Below are 18,367 nucleotides of genomic sequence, written 5' to 3'. Positions count from 1 at the left end.
ATCATCACACCAGCAGGGGGCAGTGTGTCCTCCTATCACTACTAGGGGTGACTGTCCTATACCATGGTCCCCACATCATCACACCAGCAGGGGGCAGTGTGTCCTCCTATCATTACTAGGGGTGACTGTCCTATACCATGGTCCCCACATCATCACACCAGCAGGGGGCAGTGTGTCCTCCTATCATTACTAGGGGTGACTGTCCTATACCATGGTCCCCACATCATCACACCACCAGGGGGCAGTGTCCTCCTATCACTGCTAGGGGTGAATGACTGACCAGGATTATACATACATGTGATATACAGATCCTACATACACATCATTATATACCGGGGGATCATACATACACGTGATATACAGGCCACACATACACGTGATATACAGGCCACACATACACGTGATATACAGGCCACACATACACGTGATATACAGGCCACACATACACGTGATATACAGGCCCCACATACACGTGATATACAGGCCACACATACACGTGATATACAGGCCACACATACACGTGATATACAGGCCCCACATACACGTGATATACAGGCCACACATACATGTGATATACAGGCCATACATACATGTGATATACAGGCCCCACATACACGTGATATACAGGCCACACATACACGTGATATACAGGCCACACATACATGTGATATACAGGCCCCACATACACGTGATATACAGGCCACACATACATGTGATATACAGGCCCCACATACACGTGATATACAGGCCACACATACATGTGATATACAGGCCATACATACATGTGATATACAGGCCCCACATACACGTGATATACAGGCCCCACATACATGTGATATACAGGCCCCACATACGCGTGATATACAGGCCACACATACATGTGATATACAGGCCCCACATACACGTGATATACAGGCCACACATACACGTGATATACAGGCCATACATACATGTGATATACAGGCCCCACATACACGTGATATACAGGCCACACATACACGTGATATACAGGCCACACATACATGTGATATACAGGCCCCACATACACGTGATATACAGGCCACACATACATGTGATATACAGGCCCCACATACACGTGATATACAGGCCACACATACACGTGATATACAGGCCACACATACATGTGATATACAGTTCATACATACACGTGATATACAGTTCATACATACACGTGATATGCGGATCATACATACATGTGATTTACAGGTCATACATACACGTGATTTACAGGTCATACATACACGTGATATACAGATCATACATACACATCATTATATACCGGGGATCATACATACATGTGATATACAGGCTATACATACATGTGATATACAGGCCACACATAAACGTGATATACAGGCCACACACACACGTGATATACAGGCCACACATACACTTGATATACAGGCCACACATACACGTGATATACAGGCCACACATACACGTGATATACAGGCCATACATACATGTGATATACAGTTCATACATACACGTGATATACAGATCATACATACACATCATTATATACCGGGGATCATACATACATGTGATATACAGGCCACACATAAACGTGATATACAGGCCACACACACACGTGATATACAGGCCACACATACACTTGATATACAGGCCACACATAAACGTGATATACAGGCCACACACACACGTGATATACAGGCCACACATACACGTGATATACAGGCCACACATACATGTGATATACGGATCATACATACATGTTATATACGGATCATACATACATGTGATATACGGATCATACATACATGTGATATACGGATCATACATACATGTTATATACGGATCATACATACATGTGATGTACGGATCATACATACATGTGATATACAGATCATACATACATGTGGTATACGGATCATTCATACATGTGATATACGGATCATACATACATGTGATATACGGATCATACATACATGTGATATACGGATCATACATACATGTGATATACGGATCATACATGCATGTGATATACGGATCATACATGCATGTGATATACGGATCATACATGCATGTGATATACGGATCATACATGCATGTGATATACGGATCATACATGCATGTGATATACGGATCATACATACATGTGATATACGGATCATACATGCATGTGATATACGGATCATACATGCATGTGATATACGGATCATACATACATGTGATATACGGATCATACATACCTGTGATATACAGGTCATACATACATGTGATATACGGATCATACATACATGTGATATACGGATCATACATGCATGTGATATACGGATCATACATGCATGTGATATACGGATCATACATGCATGTGATATACGGATCATACATGCATGTGATATACGGATCATACATGCATGTGATATACGGATCATACATGCATGTGATATACGGATCATACATGCATGTGATATACGGATCATACATGCATGTGATATACGGATCATACATGCATGTGATATACGGATCATACATACATGTGATATACAGGTCATACATACATGTGATATACGGATCATACATACATGTGATATACAGATCATAGATACATGTGATATACAGATCATACATGCATGTGATATACGGATCATACATGCATGTGATATACGGATCATACATACATGTGATATACGGATCATACATGCATGTGATATACGGATCATACATGCATGTGATATACGGATCATACATGCATGTGATAAACGGATCATACATACATGTGATATACGGATCATACATGCATGTGATATACGGATCATACATACATGTGATATACGGATCATACATACATGTGATATACAGATCATAGATACATGTGATATACAGATCATACATACATGTAATATACGGATCATACATACACGTTGTCATATACAAGGTATGAAATAACATCCATGTACAGAATATAACTTCTATTTCGGTCTGAGCGTCTTCTCTCATCCACAATCCGGGAGGCAGTAGCACCAACACAGGCAGCAGCGCAGCCCATACACGCACATACATGTTACACCTCAGCTACACCGGGGGCAACCCCCTGGGAGGATATTCGGCTGCGCTCTCACCTGTGGAGTCAGGAGGTCTCTGGTAGGAGACCATCTCAGTGCGATGTGGAGCAGTCTCCTGCACTCTTCCTGACTGTCTCCTTGGTGTCAGGTGCGGCTTCACAGGGAGGAGGCAGCAGATGCAGGCGGGACTCTCAGGTCCTCTCCACCTACAGGCAGGACACACAGGACTCTCAGGTCCTCTCCACCTACAGGCATGACACACAGGACTCTCAGGTCCTCTCCACCTACAGGCAGGACACATGGGACTCTCAGGTCCTCTCCACCTACAGGCAGGACACACAGGACTCTCAGGTCCTCTCCACCTACAGGCAGGACACATAGGACTCTCAGGTCCTCTCCACCTACAGGCAGGACACACAGGACTCTCAGGTCCTCTCCACCTACAGGCAGGACACATGGGACTCTCAGGTCCTCTCCACCTACAGGCAGGACACACAGGACTCTCAGGTCCTCTCCACCTACAGGCAGGACACATAGGACTCTCAGGTCCTCTCCACCTACAGGCAGGACACACAGGACTCTCAGGTCCTCTCCACCTACAGGCAGGACACACAGGACTCTCAGGTCCTCTCCACCTACAGGCAGGACACATAGGACTCTCAGGTCCTCTCCACCTACAGGCAGGACACATAGGACTCTCAGGTCCTCTCCACCTACAGGCAGGACACATAGGACTCTCAGGTCCTCTCCACCTACAGGCAGGACACATAGCACTCTCAGGTCCTCTCCAACTACAGGCAGGACACACAGGACTCTCAGGACCTCTCCACCTACAGGCAGGACACATAGGACTCTCAGGTCCTCTCCACCTAAAGGCAGGACACACAGGACTCTCAGGACCTCTCCACCTACAGGCAGGACAAATAGGACTCTCAGGACCTCTCCACCTACAAGCAGGACACATGGGACTCTCAGGTCCTCTCCACCTAAAGGCAGGACACACGGGACTCTCAGGTCCTCTCCACCTACATGCAGGACACACAGGACTCTCAGGTCCTCTCCACCTACAGGCAGGACACACAGGACTCTCAGGACCTCTCCACCTACAGGCAGGACACATAGGACTCTCACGTCCTCTCCCCCTACAGGCAGGACACATAGGACTCTCACGTCCTCTCCACCTACAGGCAGGACACATAGGACTCACAGGTCCTCTCCACCTACAGGCAGGACACACAGGACTCTCAGGTCTTCTCCACCTACAGGCAGGACACATAGGACTCTCACATCCTCTCCACCTACAGGCAGGACACATAGGACTCACAGGTCCTCTCCACCTACAGGCAGGACACACAGGACTCTCAGGTCTTCTCCACCTACAGGCAGGACACATAGGACTCTCACATCCTCTCCACCTACAGGCTGGACACACAGGACTCTCAGGTCCTCTCCACCTACAGGCAGGACACATGAGACTCTCACGTCCTCTCCACCTACAGGCTGGACACATAGGACTCTCAGGTCCTCTCCACCTACAGGAAGGACACATGGGACTCTCACATCCTCTCCACCTACAGGCAGGACACATAGGACTCTCACATCCTCTCCACCTACAGGCAGGACACATAGGACTCTCACATCCTCTCCACCTACAGGCAGGACACATAGGACTCTCACATCCTCTCCACCTACAGGCAGGACACATAGGACTCACAGGTCCTCTCCACCTACAGGCAGGACACATAGGACTCTCAGGTCCTCTCCACCTACAGGCAGGACACATAGGACTCTCAGGTCCTCTCCACCTACAGGCAGGACACATAGGACTCTCAGGTCCTCTCCAACTACAGGCAGGACACACAGGACTCTCAGGACCTCTCCACCTACAGGCAGGACACATAGGACTCTCAGGTCCTCTCCACCTAAAGGCAGGACACACAGGACTCTCAGGACCTCTCCACCTACAGGCAGGACAAATAGGACTCTCAGGACCTCTCCACCTACAAGCAGGACACATGGGACTCTCAGGTCCTCTCCACCTACAGGCAGGACACACGGGACTCTCAGGTCCTCTCCACCTACAGGCAGGACACACAGGACTCTCAGGTCCTCTCCACCTACAGGCAGGACACACAGGACTCTCAGGTCCTCTCCACCTACAGGCAGGACACATAGGACTCCCAGGTCCTCTCCACCTACAGGCAGGACACATAGGACTCTCACGTCCTCTCCACCTACAGGCAGGACACATAGGACTCTCACGTCCTCTCCACCTACAGGCAGGACACATATGACTCTCAGGTCCTCTCCACCTACAGGCAGGACACATAGGACTCTCAGGTCCTCTCCACCTACAGGACGGACACATGGGACTCTCACATCCTCTCCACCTACAGGCAGGACACATAGGACTCTCACATCCTCTCCACCTACAGGCAGGACACATAGGACTCTCACATCCTCTCCACCTACAGGCAGGACACATAGGACTCTCACATCCTCTCCACCTACAGGCAGGACACATAGGACTCACAGGTCCTCTCCACCTACAGGCAGGACACACAGGACTCTCAGGTCTTCTCCACCTACAGGCAGGACACATAGGACTCTCACATCCTCTCCACCTACAGGCTGGACACACAGGACTCTCAGGTCCTCTCCACCTACAGGCAGGACACATGAGACTCTCACGTCCTCTCCACCTACAGGCAGGACACATAGGACTCTCACATCCTCTCCACCTACAGGCAAGACACATAGGACTCACAGGTCCTCTCCTCCTACAGGCAAGACACATAGGACTCTCACATCCTCTCCACCTACAGGCAAGACACATAGGACTCACAGGTCCTCTCCACCTACAGGCAGGACACATGAGACTCTCACGTCCTCTCCACCTACAGGCAGGACACATAGGACTCTCACATCCTCTCCACCTACAGGCAAGACACATAGGACTCACAGGTCCTCTCCACCTACAGGCAGGACACATGAGACTCTCACGTCCTCTCCACCTACAGGCAGGACACATAGGACTCTCACATCCTCTCCACCTACAGGCTGGACACACAGGACTCTCAGGTCCTCTCCTCCTACAGGCAAGACACATAGGACTCTCACATCCTCTCCACCTACAGGCAGGACACATAGGACTCTCAGGTCCTCTCCACCTACAGGCAGGACACATAGGACTCTCAGGTCCTCTCCACCTACAGGCAGGACACATAGGACTCTCAGGTCCTCTCCTCCTACAGGCAAGACACATAGGACTCTCACATCCTCTCCACCTACAGGCAGGACACATAGGACTCTCAGGTCCTCTCCACCTACAGGCAGGACACATAGGACTCTCAGGTCCTCTCCACCTACAGGCAGGACACATGGGACTCTCACATCCTCTCCACCTACAGGCTGGACACACAGGACTCTCAGGTCCTCTCCTCCTACAGGCAAGACACATAGGACTCTCACATCCTCTCCACCTACAGGCAGGACACATAGGACTCTCAGGTCCTCTCCACCTACAGGCAGGACACATAGGACTCTCAGGTCCTCTCCACCTACAGGCAGGACACATAGGACTCTCAGGTCCTCTCCTCCTACAGGCAAGACACATAGGACTCTCACATCCTCTCCACCTACAGGCAGGACACATAGGACTCTCAGGTCCTCTCCACCTACAGGCAGGACACATAGGACTCTCAGGTCCTCTCCACCTACAGGCAGGACACATAGGACTCACAGGTCTTCTCCACCTACAGGCAGGGCACATAGGACTCTCAGGTCTTCTCCACCTACAGGCAGGACACATAGGACTCACAGGTCCTCTCCAACTACAGGCAGGACACACGGGACTCTCAAGTCCTCTCCACCTACAGGCAGGACACATGAGACTCTCACGTCCTCTCCACCTACAGGCTGGACACACAGGACTCTCAGGTCCTCTCCTCCTACAGGCAAGACACACAGGACTCTCAGGTCTTCTCCACCTACAGGCAGGACACATAGGACTCTCAGGTCCTCTCCACCTACAGGCAGGACACATAGGACTCTCAGGTCCTCTCCACCTACAGGCAGGACACACAGGACTCTCAGGTCCTCTCCACCTACAGGCAGGACACATAGGACTCTCAGGTCCTCTCCACCTACAGGCAGGACACATGGGACTCTCAGGTCCTCTCCACCTACAGGCAGGACACATAGGACTCTCAGGTCCTCTCCACCTACAGGCAGGACACATGGGACTCTCAGGTCCTCTCCACCTACAGGCAGGACACATGGGACTCTCAGGTCCTCTCCACCTACAGGCAGGACACATGGGACTCTCAGGCCCTCTCCACCTACAGGCAGGACACATGGGACTCTCAGGTCCTCTCCACCTACAGGCAGGACACATGGGACTCTCAGATCCTCTCCACCTACAGGCAGGACACATGGGACTCACAGGTCCTCTCCACCTACAGGCAGGACACATGGGACTCTCACGTCCTCTCCACCTACAGGCAGGACACACAGGACTCTCACGTCCTCTCCACCTACAGGCAGGACACATAGGACTCTCAGGTCCTCTCCTCCTACAGGCAAGACACATAGGACTCTCAGGTCCTCTCCACCTACAGGCAGGACACATGGGACTCTCAAGTCCTCTCCACCTACAGGCAGGACAAATAGGACTCTCAGGTCCTCTCCACCTACAGGCACGCAGTCTGCTCACCCCTGTTGTCAGTTTGGATCTGGGAATTACATCTGAGGATTAGACCGGCAGATGGGGGATTAGCACAGTGTGTCAGGGTCTGCTCTCCATGCCAAGCCTCAGCGCTGCTCACCAGTACTGGGGACACAGGACATGTCTCTGACCTCAGGAGCTTACAATCTAATCACCGTATAATACACCGGCAACGGGAGAAGCCTGCTCCAGGGGGGCAACGGGAGAAGCCTGCTCCAGGGGGGCAACGGGAGAAGCCTGCTCCAGGGGGGCAACGGGAGAAGCCTGCTCCAGGGGGGCGACGGGAGAAGCCTGCTCCAGGGGGGCGACGGGAGAAGTCTGCTCCAAAGGGGCAACGGGAGAAGCCTGCTCCAGGGGGGCAACGGGAGAAGCCTGCTCCAGGGGAACAACGGGAGAAGCCTGCTCCAGGGGGGCAACGGGAGAAGCCTGCTCCAGGGGGGCAACGGGAGAAGCCTGCTCCAGGGGGGCAACGGGAGAAGCCAGCTCCAGGGGGGCAAGGGGAGAAGCCTGCTTCAGGCGGGCAACGGGAGAAGTCTGCTCCAGGGGGGCAACGGGAGAAAATTCAGCTAAAGGGGGCAAAGGAAGCAAATCTTATTTGCAGCTTCAGGAGACGTGTTGGAGCAGATTTTCACAGACTAGCAAGAACTAGGGAAATAGGGAAGGGAAAATCCAATTCCTGTCTGCTTCCTCGGGCTAGTTTCGGACTCGACAACTTCTCTATCCCTGAATACAAAGAACTGTCCAGACTAAAGGATACTAAAGTCTGGGGTACTAAATTTGGGCAGCCCTAACGAAAATATTGCTGCGAGTAAAACTTGGCGAACTAGCAATCCCAGCATGCACACAACACACAATTTAGACTCAATACAGGAAGGAGGGCAACGATAGGGAGGACAGGAATAACAGGTAACAACCAGGGCAGGTCCACAAGGCACCAACAACTACATCAACACAGACAAAGGGGAACAGACAGGAAAGTGGTGAGTGACTACAAGAGAACAGACAGGAAAATAGTGAGTGACTACAAGAGAACAGACAGGAATGTGGTGAGTGACTACAAGAGAACAGACAGGAAAGTGGTGAGTGACTACAAGAGAACAGACAGGAAAGTGGTGAGAGACTACAAGAGAACAGACAGGGAAAGTAGTGAGTGACTACAAGAGAACAGACAGGAAAGTGGTGAGTGACTACAAGAGAACAGACAGGAAAGTGATGAGTGCCTACAAGAGAACAGACAGGAAAGTGGTGAGTGACTACAAGAGAACAGACAAGAAAGTGGTGAGAGACTACAAGAGAACAGACAGGGAAAGTGGTGAGTGACTACAAGAGAACAGACAGGAAAGTGGTGAGTGACTACAAGAGAACAGACAGGAGAGTGGTGACTACAAGAGAACAGGCAGGAAAGTGGTGAGAGACTACAAGAGAACAGACAGGAAAGTGGTGAGAGACTACAAGAGAACAGACAGGAAAGTGGTGACTACAAGAGAACAGACAGGAAAGTGGTGACTACAAGAGAACAGACAGGGAAAGTGGTGAGTGACTACAAGAGAACAGACAGGAAAGTGGTGACTACAAGAGAACAGACAGGAAAGTGGTGACTACAAGAGAACAGGCAGGAAAGTGGTGAGAGACTACAAGAGAACAGACAGGAAAGTGGCGAGGGACTACAAGAGAACAGACTGGAAAGTGGTGAGAGACTACAAGAGAACAGACTGGAAAGTGGTGAGAGACTACAAGAGAACAGACTGGAAAGTGGTGAGAGACTACAAGAGAACAGACAGGAAAGTGGTGACTACAAGAGAACAGACAGGAAAGTGGTGACTACAAGAGAACAGACAGGAAAGTGGTGACTACAAGAGAACAGACAGGAAAGTGGTGAAAGACTACAAGAGAACAGACAGGGAAAGTGGTGAGTCACTACAAGAGAACAGACAGGAAAGTGGTGAGTGACTACAAGAGAACAGACAGGAAAGTGGTGAGTGACTACAAGAGAACAGACAGGAAAGTGGTGAGTGACTACAAGAGAACAGACAGGAAAGTGGTGAGTGACTACAAGAGAACAGACAGGAAAGTGGTGACTACAAGAGAACAGGCAGGAAAGTGACGAGTGACTACAAGAGAACAGACAGGAAAGTGGTGACTACAAGAGAACAGACAGGAAAGTGGTGAGAGACTACAAGAGAACAGACAGGAAAGTGGTGAGTCACTACAAGAGATCAGACAGGAAAGTGGTGAGTGACTACAAGAGAACAGACTGGAAAGTGATGAGTGACTAAAAGAGACCAGACAGGAGAGTGGTGAGTGACTACAAGAGAACAGACAGGAAAGTGGTGAGTGACTACAAGAGACCAGACAGGAAAGTGGTGAGAGACTACAAGAGAACAGACAGGAAAGTGGTGAGTGACTACAAGAGAACAGACAGGAAAGTGGTGAGTGACTACAAGAGAACAGACGGGAAAGTGGGGAGTGACTACAAGAGAACAGACAGGAAAGTGATGAGTGACTAAAAGAGACCAGACAGGAGAGTGGTGAGTGACTACAAGAGAACAGACAGGAAAGTGGGGAGTGACTACAAGAGACCAGACAGGAAAGTGGTGAGAGACTACAAGAGAACAGACAGGAAAGTGGTGAGTGACTACAAGAGAACAGACAGGAAAGTGGTGAGTGACTACAAGAGAACAGACGGGAAAGTGGGGAGTGACTACAAGAGAACAGACAGGAAAGTGGTGAGAGACTACAAGAGAACAGACAGGAAAGTGGTGAGTGACTACAAAAGAACAGACAGGAAAGTGGTGACTACAAGAGAACAGACAGGAAAGTGGTGAGAGAGTACAAGAGAACAGACAGGAAAGTGGTGAGTGACTACAAGAGAACAGACTGGAAAGTGGTGAGTGAATACAAGAGAACAGACTGGAAAGTGGTGAGTGAATACAAGAGAACAGACTGGAAAGTGGTGAGTGAATACAAGAGAACAGACTGGAAAGTGGTGAGTGACTACAAGAGAACAGACAGGAAAGTGGTGAGTAACTACAAGAGAACAGACAGGGAAGTGGTGAGTGACTACAAGAGAACAGACAGGAAAGTGGTGACTACAAGAGAACAGACAGGAAAGTGGTGAGAGAGTACAAGAGAACAGACAGGAAAGTGGTGAGTAACTACAAGAGAACAGACAGGGAAGTGGTGAATGACTACAAGAGAACAGACAGGAAAGTGGTGACTACAAGAGAACAGACAGGAAAGTGGTGAGAGAGTACAAGAGAACAGACAGGAAAGTGGTGACTACAAGAGAACAGACAGGGAAGTGGTGAGTGACTACAAGAGAACAGACAGGAAAGTGGTGACTACAAGAGAACAGACAGGAAAGTGGTGAGAGAGTACAAGAGAACAGACAGGAAAGTGGTGACTACAAGATAACAGACTGGAAAGTGGTGAGAGACTACAAGAGAACAGACAGGAAAGTGGTGACTACAAGAGAACAGACAGGAAAGTGGTAACAACAAGAGAACAGACTGGAAAGTGGTGAGTGACTACAAGAGAACAGACAGGAAAGTGGTGAGTGACTACAAGAGAACAGACAGGAAAGTGTTGAGTGACTACAAGAGAACAGAAATGAAAGTGATGAGTGACTACAAGAGAACAGACAGGAAAGTGGTGAGTGACTACAAGAGAACAGACAGGAAAGTGGTGAGTGACTACAAGAGAACAGACAGGAAAGTGGTGAGTGACTACAAGAGAACAGACAGGAAAGGGGTGAGTGACTACAATAGAACAGACAGGAAAGTGGTGAGTGAGTACAAGAGAACAGACTGGAAAGTGACGAGTGACTACAAGAGAACAGACAGGAAAGTGATGAGTGGAAGAGGGGGAAGATGCAGACACATCAATACCTGGCAAAGGCTGAATGACAAAACCCGCCTTACATGAAGCCCGGCCCCTCCTGAGAACAGAGAGGAAAGTGCTGAGTGACTACAAGAGAACAGAGAGGAAAGTGGTGAGTGACTACAAGAGAACAGACAGGAAAGTGGTGAGTTGACTACAAGAGAACAGACAGGAAAGCGGTGAGTGACTACAAGAGAACAGACAGGAAAGTGGTGAGAGACTACAAGAGAACAGACAGGAAAGTGGTGAGAGACTACAAGAGAACAGACAGGAAATTGGTGAGTGACTACAAGAGAACAGACAGGAAATTGGTGAGTGACTACAAGAGAACAGACAGGAAAGTGGTGACTACAAGAGAACAGACAGGAAAGTGGTGACTACAAGAGAACAGACTGGAAAGTGGTGAGTGACTACAAGAGAACAGACAGGAAAGCGATGAGTGACTACAAGAGAACAGACAGGAAAGTGGTGACTGACTACAAGAGAACAGACAGGAAAGTGGTGAGTGACTACAAGAGAACAGACAGGAAAGTGGTGAGAGACTACAAGAGAGCAGACAGGAAAGTGGTGAGTGAATACAAGAGAACAGACAGGAAAGTGGTGAGTGACTACAAGAGAACAGACAAGAAAGTGGTGAGTGACTACAAGAGAACAGACAGGAAAGTGGTGAGAGACTACAAGAAAGTGACAGGAAAGTGGTGAGTGAATACAAGAGAACAGACAGGAAAGTGGTGAGTGACTACAAGAGAACAGAGAGGAAAGTGGTGAGTAACTACAAGAGACCAGACAGGAAAGCGGTGAGTGACTACAAGAGAACAGAGAGGAAAGTGGTGAGTGACTATAAGAGAACAGACAGGAAAGTGGTGAGTGACTACAAGAGAACAGACAGGAAAGTGGTGAGTGACTACAAGAGAACAGACAGGAAAGTGGTGAGTGACTACAAGAGAACAGACAGGAAATTGGTGAGTTACTACAAGAGGACAGACAGGAAAGTGGTGAGTGACTACAAGAGAACAGACAGGAAAGTGGTGAGTGAATACAAGAGAACAGACAGGAAAGTGGTGAGTGACTACAAGAGAACATACAGGAAAGTGGTGAGTGACTACAAGAGAACAGACAGGAAAGTGGTGAGTGACTACAAGAGAACAGACAGGAAAGTGGTGAGTGTATACAAGAGAACAGACTGGAAAGTGACGAGTGACTACAAGAGAACAGACAGGAAAGTGATGAGTGGAAGAGGGGGAAGATGCAGATACATCAATACCTGGCAAAGGCTCAATGACAAAACCCGCCTTACATGAAGCCCGGCCCCTCCTGAGAACAGAGAGGAAAGTGGTGAGTGACTACAAGAGAACAAAGAGGAAAGTGGTGAGTGACTATAAGAGAACAGACAGTTATGTGGTGAGTGACTACAAGAGAACAGACAGGAAAGTGGTGAGTGACTACAAGAGAAAAGACAGGAAAGTGGTGAGTGACTATAAGAGAACAGACAGTTATGTGGTGAGTGACTACAAGAGAACAGACAGGAAAGTGATGAGTGACTACAAGATAACAGACAGGAAAGTGGTGAGTGACTATAAGAGAACAGACAGTTATGTGGTGAGTGATTACAAGAGAACAGACAGGAAAGTGGGGAGTGACTACAAGAAAACAGACAGGAAAGTGGTGAGTGACTACAAGAGAACAGACAGGAAAGTGGTGAGTGACTACAAGAGAACAGACAGGAAAGTGGTGAGTGACTACAAGAGAACAGACAGGAAATTGGTGAGTGACTACAAGAGGACAGACAGGAAAGTGGTGAGTGACTACAAGAGAACAGACAGGAAAGTGGTGAGAGACTACAAGAGAACAGACAGGAAATTGGTGAGTGACTACAAGAGAACAGACAGGAAAGTGGTGAGAGACTACAAGAGAACAGACAGGAAATTGGTGAGTGACTGCAAGAGAACAGACAGGAAAGTGGTGACTACAAGAGAACAGACTGGAAAGTGGTGAGAGACTACAAGAGAACAGACAGGAAAGTGGTGACTACAAGAGAACAGACAGGAAAGTGGTAACTACAAGAGAACAGACTGGAAAGTGGTGAGAGACTACAAGAGAACAGACAAGAAAGTGGTGAGAGACTACAAGAGAACAGACAGGAAAGTGGTGAGTGACTACAAGAGAACAGACAGGAAAGTGGCGAGTGACTACAAGAGAACAGACAGGAAAGTGGTGAGTGACTACAAGAGAACAGACAAGAAAGTGGTGAGTGACTACAAGAGAACAGACAGGAAAGTGGTGAGAGACTACAAGAGAGCAGACAGGAAAGTGGTGAGTGAATACAAGAGAACAGACTGGAAAGTGACGAGTGACTACAAGAGAACAGACAGGAAAGTGATGAGTGGAAGAAGGGGAAGATGCAGATACATCGATACCTGGCAAAGGCTGAATGACAAAACCCGCCTTACATGAAGCCCGGCCCCTCCTGAGAACAGAGAGGAAAGTGGTGAGTGACTACAAGAGAACAGAGAGGAAAGTGGTGAGTTGACTACAAGAGAACAGAGAGGAAAGTGGTGAGTGACTATAAGAGAACAGACAGTTATGTGGTGAGTGACTACAAGAGAACAGACAGGAAAGTGGTGAGTGACTACAAGAGAACAGACAGGAAAGTGGTGAGTGACTATAAGAGAACAGACAGTTATGTGGTGAGTGACTACAAGAGAACAGACAGGAAAGTGGTGAGTGACTACAAGAGAACAGACAGGAAAGTGGTGAGTGACTACAAGAGAACAGACAGGAAAGTGGTGAGTGACTACAAGAGAACAGACAGGAAATTGGTGAGTGACTACAAGAGGACAGACAGGAAAGTGGTGAGTGACTACAAGAGAACAGACAGGAAAGTGGTGAGAGACTACAAGAGAACAGACAGGAAATTGGTGAGTGACTACAAGAGAACAGACAGGAAATTGGTGAGTGACTACAAGAGAACAGACAGGAAAGTGGTGAGAGACTACAAGAGAACAGACAGGAAATTGGTGAGTGACTACAAGAGAACAGACAGGAAATTGGTGAGTGACTACAAGAGGACAAAAAGGAAAGTGGTGAGTGACTACAAGAGGACAGACAGGAAAGTGGTGAGTGACTACAAGAGAACAGACAGGAAAGTGGTGAGTGATTACAAGAGGACAGACAGGAAAGTGGTGAGTGACTACAAGAGAACAGACAGGAAAGTGGTGAGAGACTACAAGAGAACAGACAGGAAAGTGTTGAGTGACTACAAGAGAACAGACAGGAAATTGGTGAATGACTACAAGAGAACAGACAGGAAAGTGGTGAGTGACTACAAGAGGACAGACAGGAAAGTGGTGAGTGACTACAAGAGAACAGACAGGAAAGTGGTGAGTGACTACAAGAGAACAGACAGGAAAGTAGTGAGAGACTACAAGAGAACAGACAGGAAAGTGGTGAGAGACTACAAGAGAACAGACAAGAAAGTGGTGAGTGACTACAAGAGAACAGACAGGAAAGTGGTGAGTGACTACAAGAGAACAGTCAGGAAAGTGGTGAGAGACTACAAGAGAACAGATAAGAAAGTGGTAAGTGACTACAAGAGAACAGACAGGAAAGGGGTGAGTGACTACAAGAGAACAGACAGGAAAGGGGTGAGTGACTACAAGAGAACAGACAAGAAAGTGGTGAGTGACTACAAGAGAACAGACAGGAAAGTGGTGAGTGACTACAAGAGAACAGATAGGAAAGTGGTGAGAGACTACAAGAGAACAGACAGGAAAGTGGTGAGTGACTACAAGAGAACAGACAGGAAAGTGGTGAGTGACTACAAGAGAACAGACAAGAAAGTGGTGAGAGACTACAAGAGAACAGACAGGAAAGTGACAAGTGACTACAAGAGAACAGACAGGAAAGTGGTGAGTGAATACAAGAGAACAGACTGGAAAGTGACGAGTGACTACAAGAGAACAGACAGGAAAGTGATGAGTGGAAGAGGGGGAAGCTGCAGATACATCAATACCTGGCAAAGGCTGAATGACAAAACCTGCCTTACATGGAGCCCGGCCCCTACTGATTGGATAATAATTACGAGAGCCGAGACTAAAATCTCCAGCAGGTAATGCAGACACACCAGCAACAACAATACAGGAATGAACAATCAGGCTACATAGCACAGAGGTAGAGAACCAACCAGAAAGGCAACAGGACGCTGGCTCACATCCTGACACAGATCTGCAGGTTATTAGTCTAAGCCTCCAGAGGGAGGGATGCAGGGAGATGTCTGCTATCAGGAGGATCCGAATCCAACAACCACAAGCTGGAAATGAAGAGCAGATTGGCTTCTTGTATTGGTAAGGCCTGCAGTATTCCCAGCCTTCTGGCTGATGTTGTGGCCACTAAAAAAGCTGTTTTAAAGATCCGAGAATTGTTCATCAAATTTGGATCAAAAGGTTTTTTAGAACCACAGATAAATCCCACTCAGGGGATGAGTTTTTGATGAGTTTTTTCAGGCTTGTATGAAAACCCTGTTGATCATGGGAAAAAGTTCCAGTCGTGGGATAAACCCAAGGAGCTTCTCTGGGTTCGGAGTAGAAGTGATCCACTTGGATGCGTGGATGGAGGGAAGACCTCCTCTGGTCACAATCTCCCTGAAGGCTTCTTTCTTTAGACTTTCATATATTTGTTTACTGCTGAGATAATTCCCTGCCATATACAGATGGGCTGTAGAGATTGAGCTGACATATATTCTATATAAAAATATATTATGGGAGATTTCCAGAAATTTTGGGGATCTTGTACCCCCTTCCCTCCTCAGATAAGTCACCATGGCCACAAGGTCTAAAAAGATCCTTATGTGTCTGTTTAGCGGATCCTTGAACAGCCTTTCTGACTCTTCCGAGCCGCCTTCATCTCTCTCCGAGGAAGCTACTGAAGTCTTCCTGGACCAACGTCCTTGTACATCTTTTCCTTGTGAGAGGGCACCCCAAATACCGGCCATTGACCCCACTTTACTCCTCTCTGAAGATTCTTGGGTTCTTTCCAACAAGTTTAATACTTTTTACTTCTGTTGCAATTACTAGACCTCGGTGTAGATGAAGAGGATTTCTGTCCTGTATTGATAATATCCAACTTTGAAAGAACCTCAAGATTCTGACTCCAAGCCTCACTTTGGATATACGAGGTCGTCTGACCCACAAGGCTCATGGCTGCTCTGAGGGAAATTGATCTTTTCATTTGGAAAATTTTTCCCATCTTCTGACGTCTCTCCAACTTTCCCTTAACAAGATAAGAAGTTTCTGTTGTAAAGTTACTAAGAAACTCTTTTATGTGATTGAAGGAAAGATCTGATTGTTCTATAGACTTAGAATCCATCCTAAATCCTGCAGGATCTCAATAGTAACTTACCTGGAGGAGGTGGTGGAGAGCGGGTCCGGTGGACAGGTCGTGGAGTACAGTGGTTACAAGGTTTGGAGGAGAGAGGTCTGTGACAGAAGGCAGGAGTAATGGTGACGATTGGGATAGACATCACCAGCAGCAAGGAGTAGCAGAGATGGCGAGAGCTGGTGGGAAAAGGATAGAGAATGAGGTGGTCGCTGGAGTGTAACGCTCAGGTAAGTCTAAGCAGAGACCATTAGATGGGAGGTGATTCACAAAATCCATTGGCAGAACATGGTTATAATGGTGGAGAAGATTAGTGATGGGATTGTACCTACATACAGTGCGTTTGGTTCAATCCTGGTTCCATTCTGGTATAATTCACATGTGCACTTAAGAGAGTGCACTGAAGACCTAGGACTGAGAAGACCTCTAGACTTAAATGTATACACCCAACATAAATAGGGTGACTACTATCAGGTGCGAGAAATGGGTGGAAAGAGGAGAAGGAAGAAAATAGTCCACAAAAAACTGCAGGGAACTCGGTCTACATTGACACCTACCGATAAACATTAGTGAGAAAGGTGAAGGTGAAGACACTAATGCAAAAGATTCCTGGAATCTGTGGAGGCAGATAAAGCAGAAGAACCTGAGAATGAGAGAAATGGATCAGGTGATGGCAGAGCCCAAGATCATATTCTACAGCGCTGCGTTCTGGTATAATTCACATGTGCACTTACAGGGCACTTACCATCACATTACCTGATAGCAGATGACTTGTACTTACCTCCCCGTCCCATCCTCGTGTGCCCTTCAATTCTTATATCAGGCTCCTCCGTAATGTACTGCGGGCCGCATTCAGAGAGACGGTGATGTCATCGGCACTGTTACCAGAAAACAATGTATGCAGCTCCTATCCTGGTAATACTGCACATGGAGGGACTTTTATCCATAATTTAAGCCCTAGAATCAGTACAAGTCGTCCATAAATAGCTTCTCAAGCGCGTACGTATGGCTCAGACAGCGCAGTCTGGGCTTTGTGTTGTATACACTCACCGGCCACTTTATTAGGTACACCATGCTAGAAACGGGTTGGACCCCTTTTGCCTTCAGAACTGCCTCAATTCTTCGTGGAATAGATACAACAAGGTGCTGGAAGCTCCTCAGAGATTTTGGTCCATATTGACATGATGGCATCACACAGTTGCCGCAGATTTGTCGGCTGCACATCCATGATGCGAATCTCCCGTTCCACCACATCCCAAAGATGCTCTATTGGATTGAGATCTGGTGACTGTGGAGGCCATTTGTGTCCAGTGACCTCATTGTCATGTTCAAGAAACCA

At 47.9% G+C, this 18,367-nt stretch overlaps 1 protein-coding gene across 1 annotated transcript in view; it reads right to left on the bottom strand.

The window, feature by feature from the left end:
• The window catches only part of BICDL2 (BICD family like cargo adaptor 2), a 49,845-nt gene extending 46,591 nt beyond the window's left edge, over positions 1-3,254 (bottom strand). The window contains exon 1 of the mRNA XM_072132264.1: positions 3,108-3,254. The gene's annotated coding sequence lies outside the window, so the exon portion shown is untranslated. The remainder of the gene's footprint in view (positions 1-3,107) is intronic.
• Positions 3,255-18,367: the final 15,113 nt, after the last annotated feature.

Source organism: Engystomops pustulosus, unplaced genomic scaffold (genome assembly GCF_040894005.1).
Source record: "Engystomops pustulosus unplaced genomic scaffold, aEngPut4.maternal MAT_SCAFFOLD_313, whole genome shotgun sequence".
Classification (NCBI taxonomy): domain Eukaryota; kingdom Metazoa; phylum Chordata; class Amphibia; order Anura; family Leptodactylidae; genus Engystomops; species Engystomops pustulosus.
The sequence above is the reverse complement of the archived record's forward strand: the minus strand, read 5'-3'. Positions and strand labels throughout refer to the sequence as shown.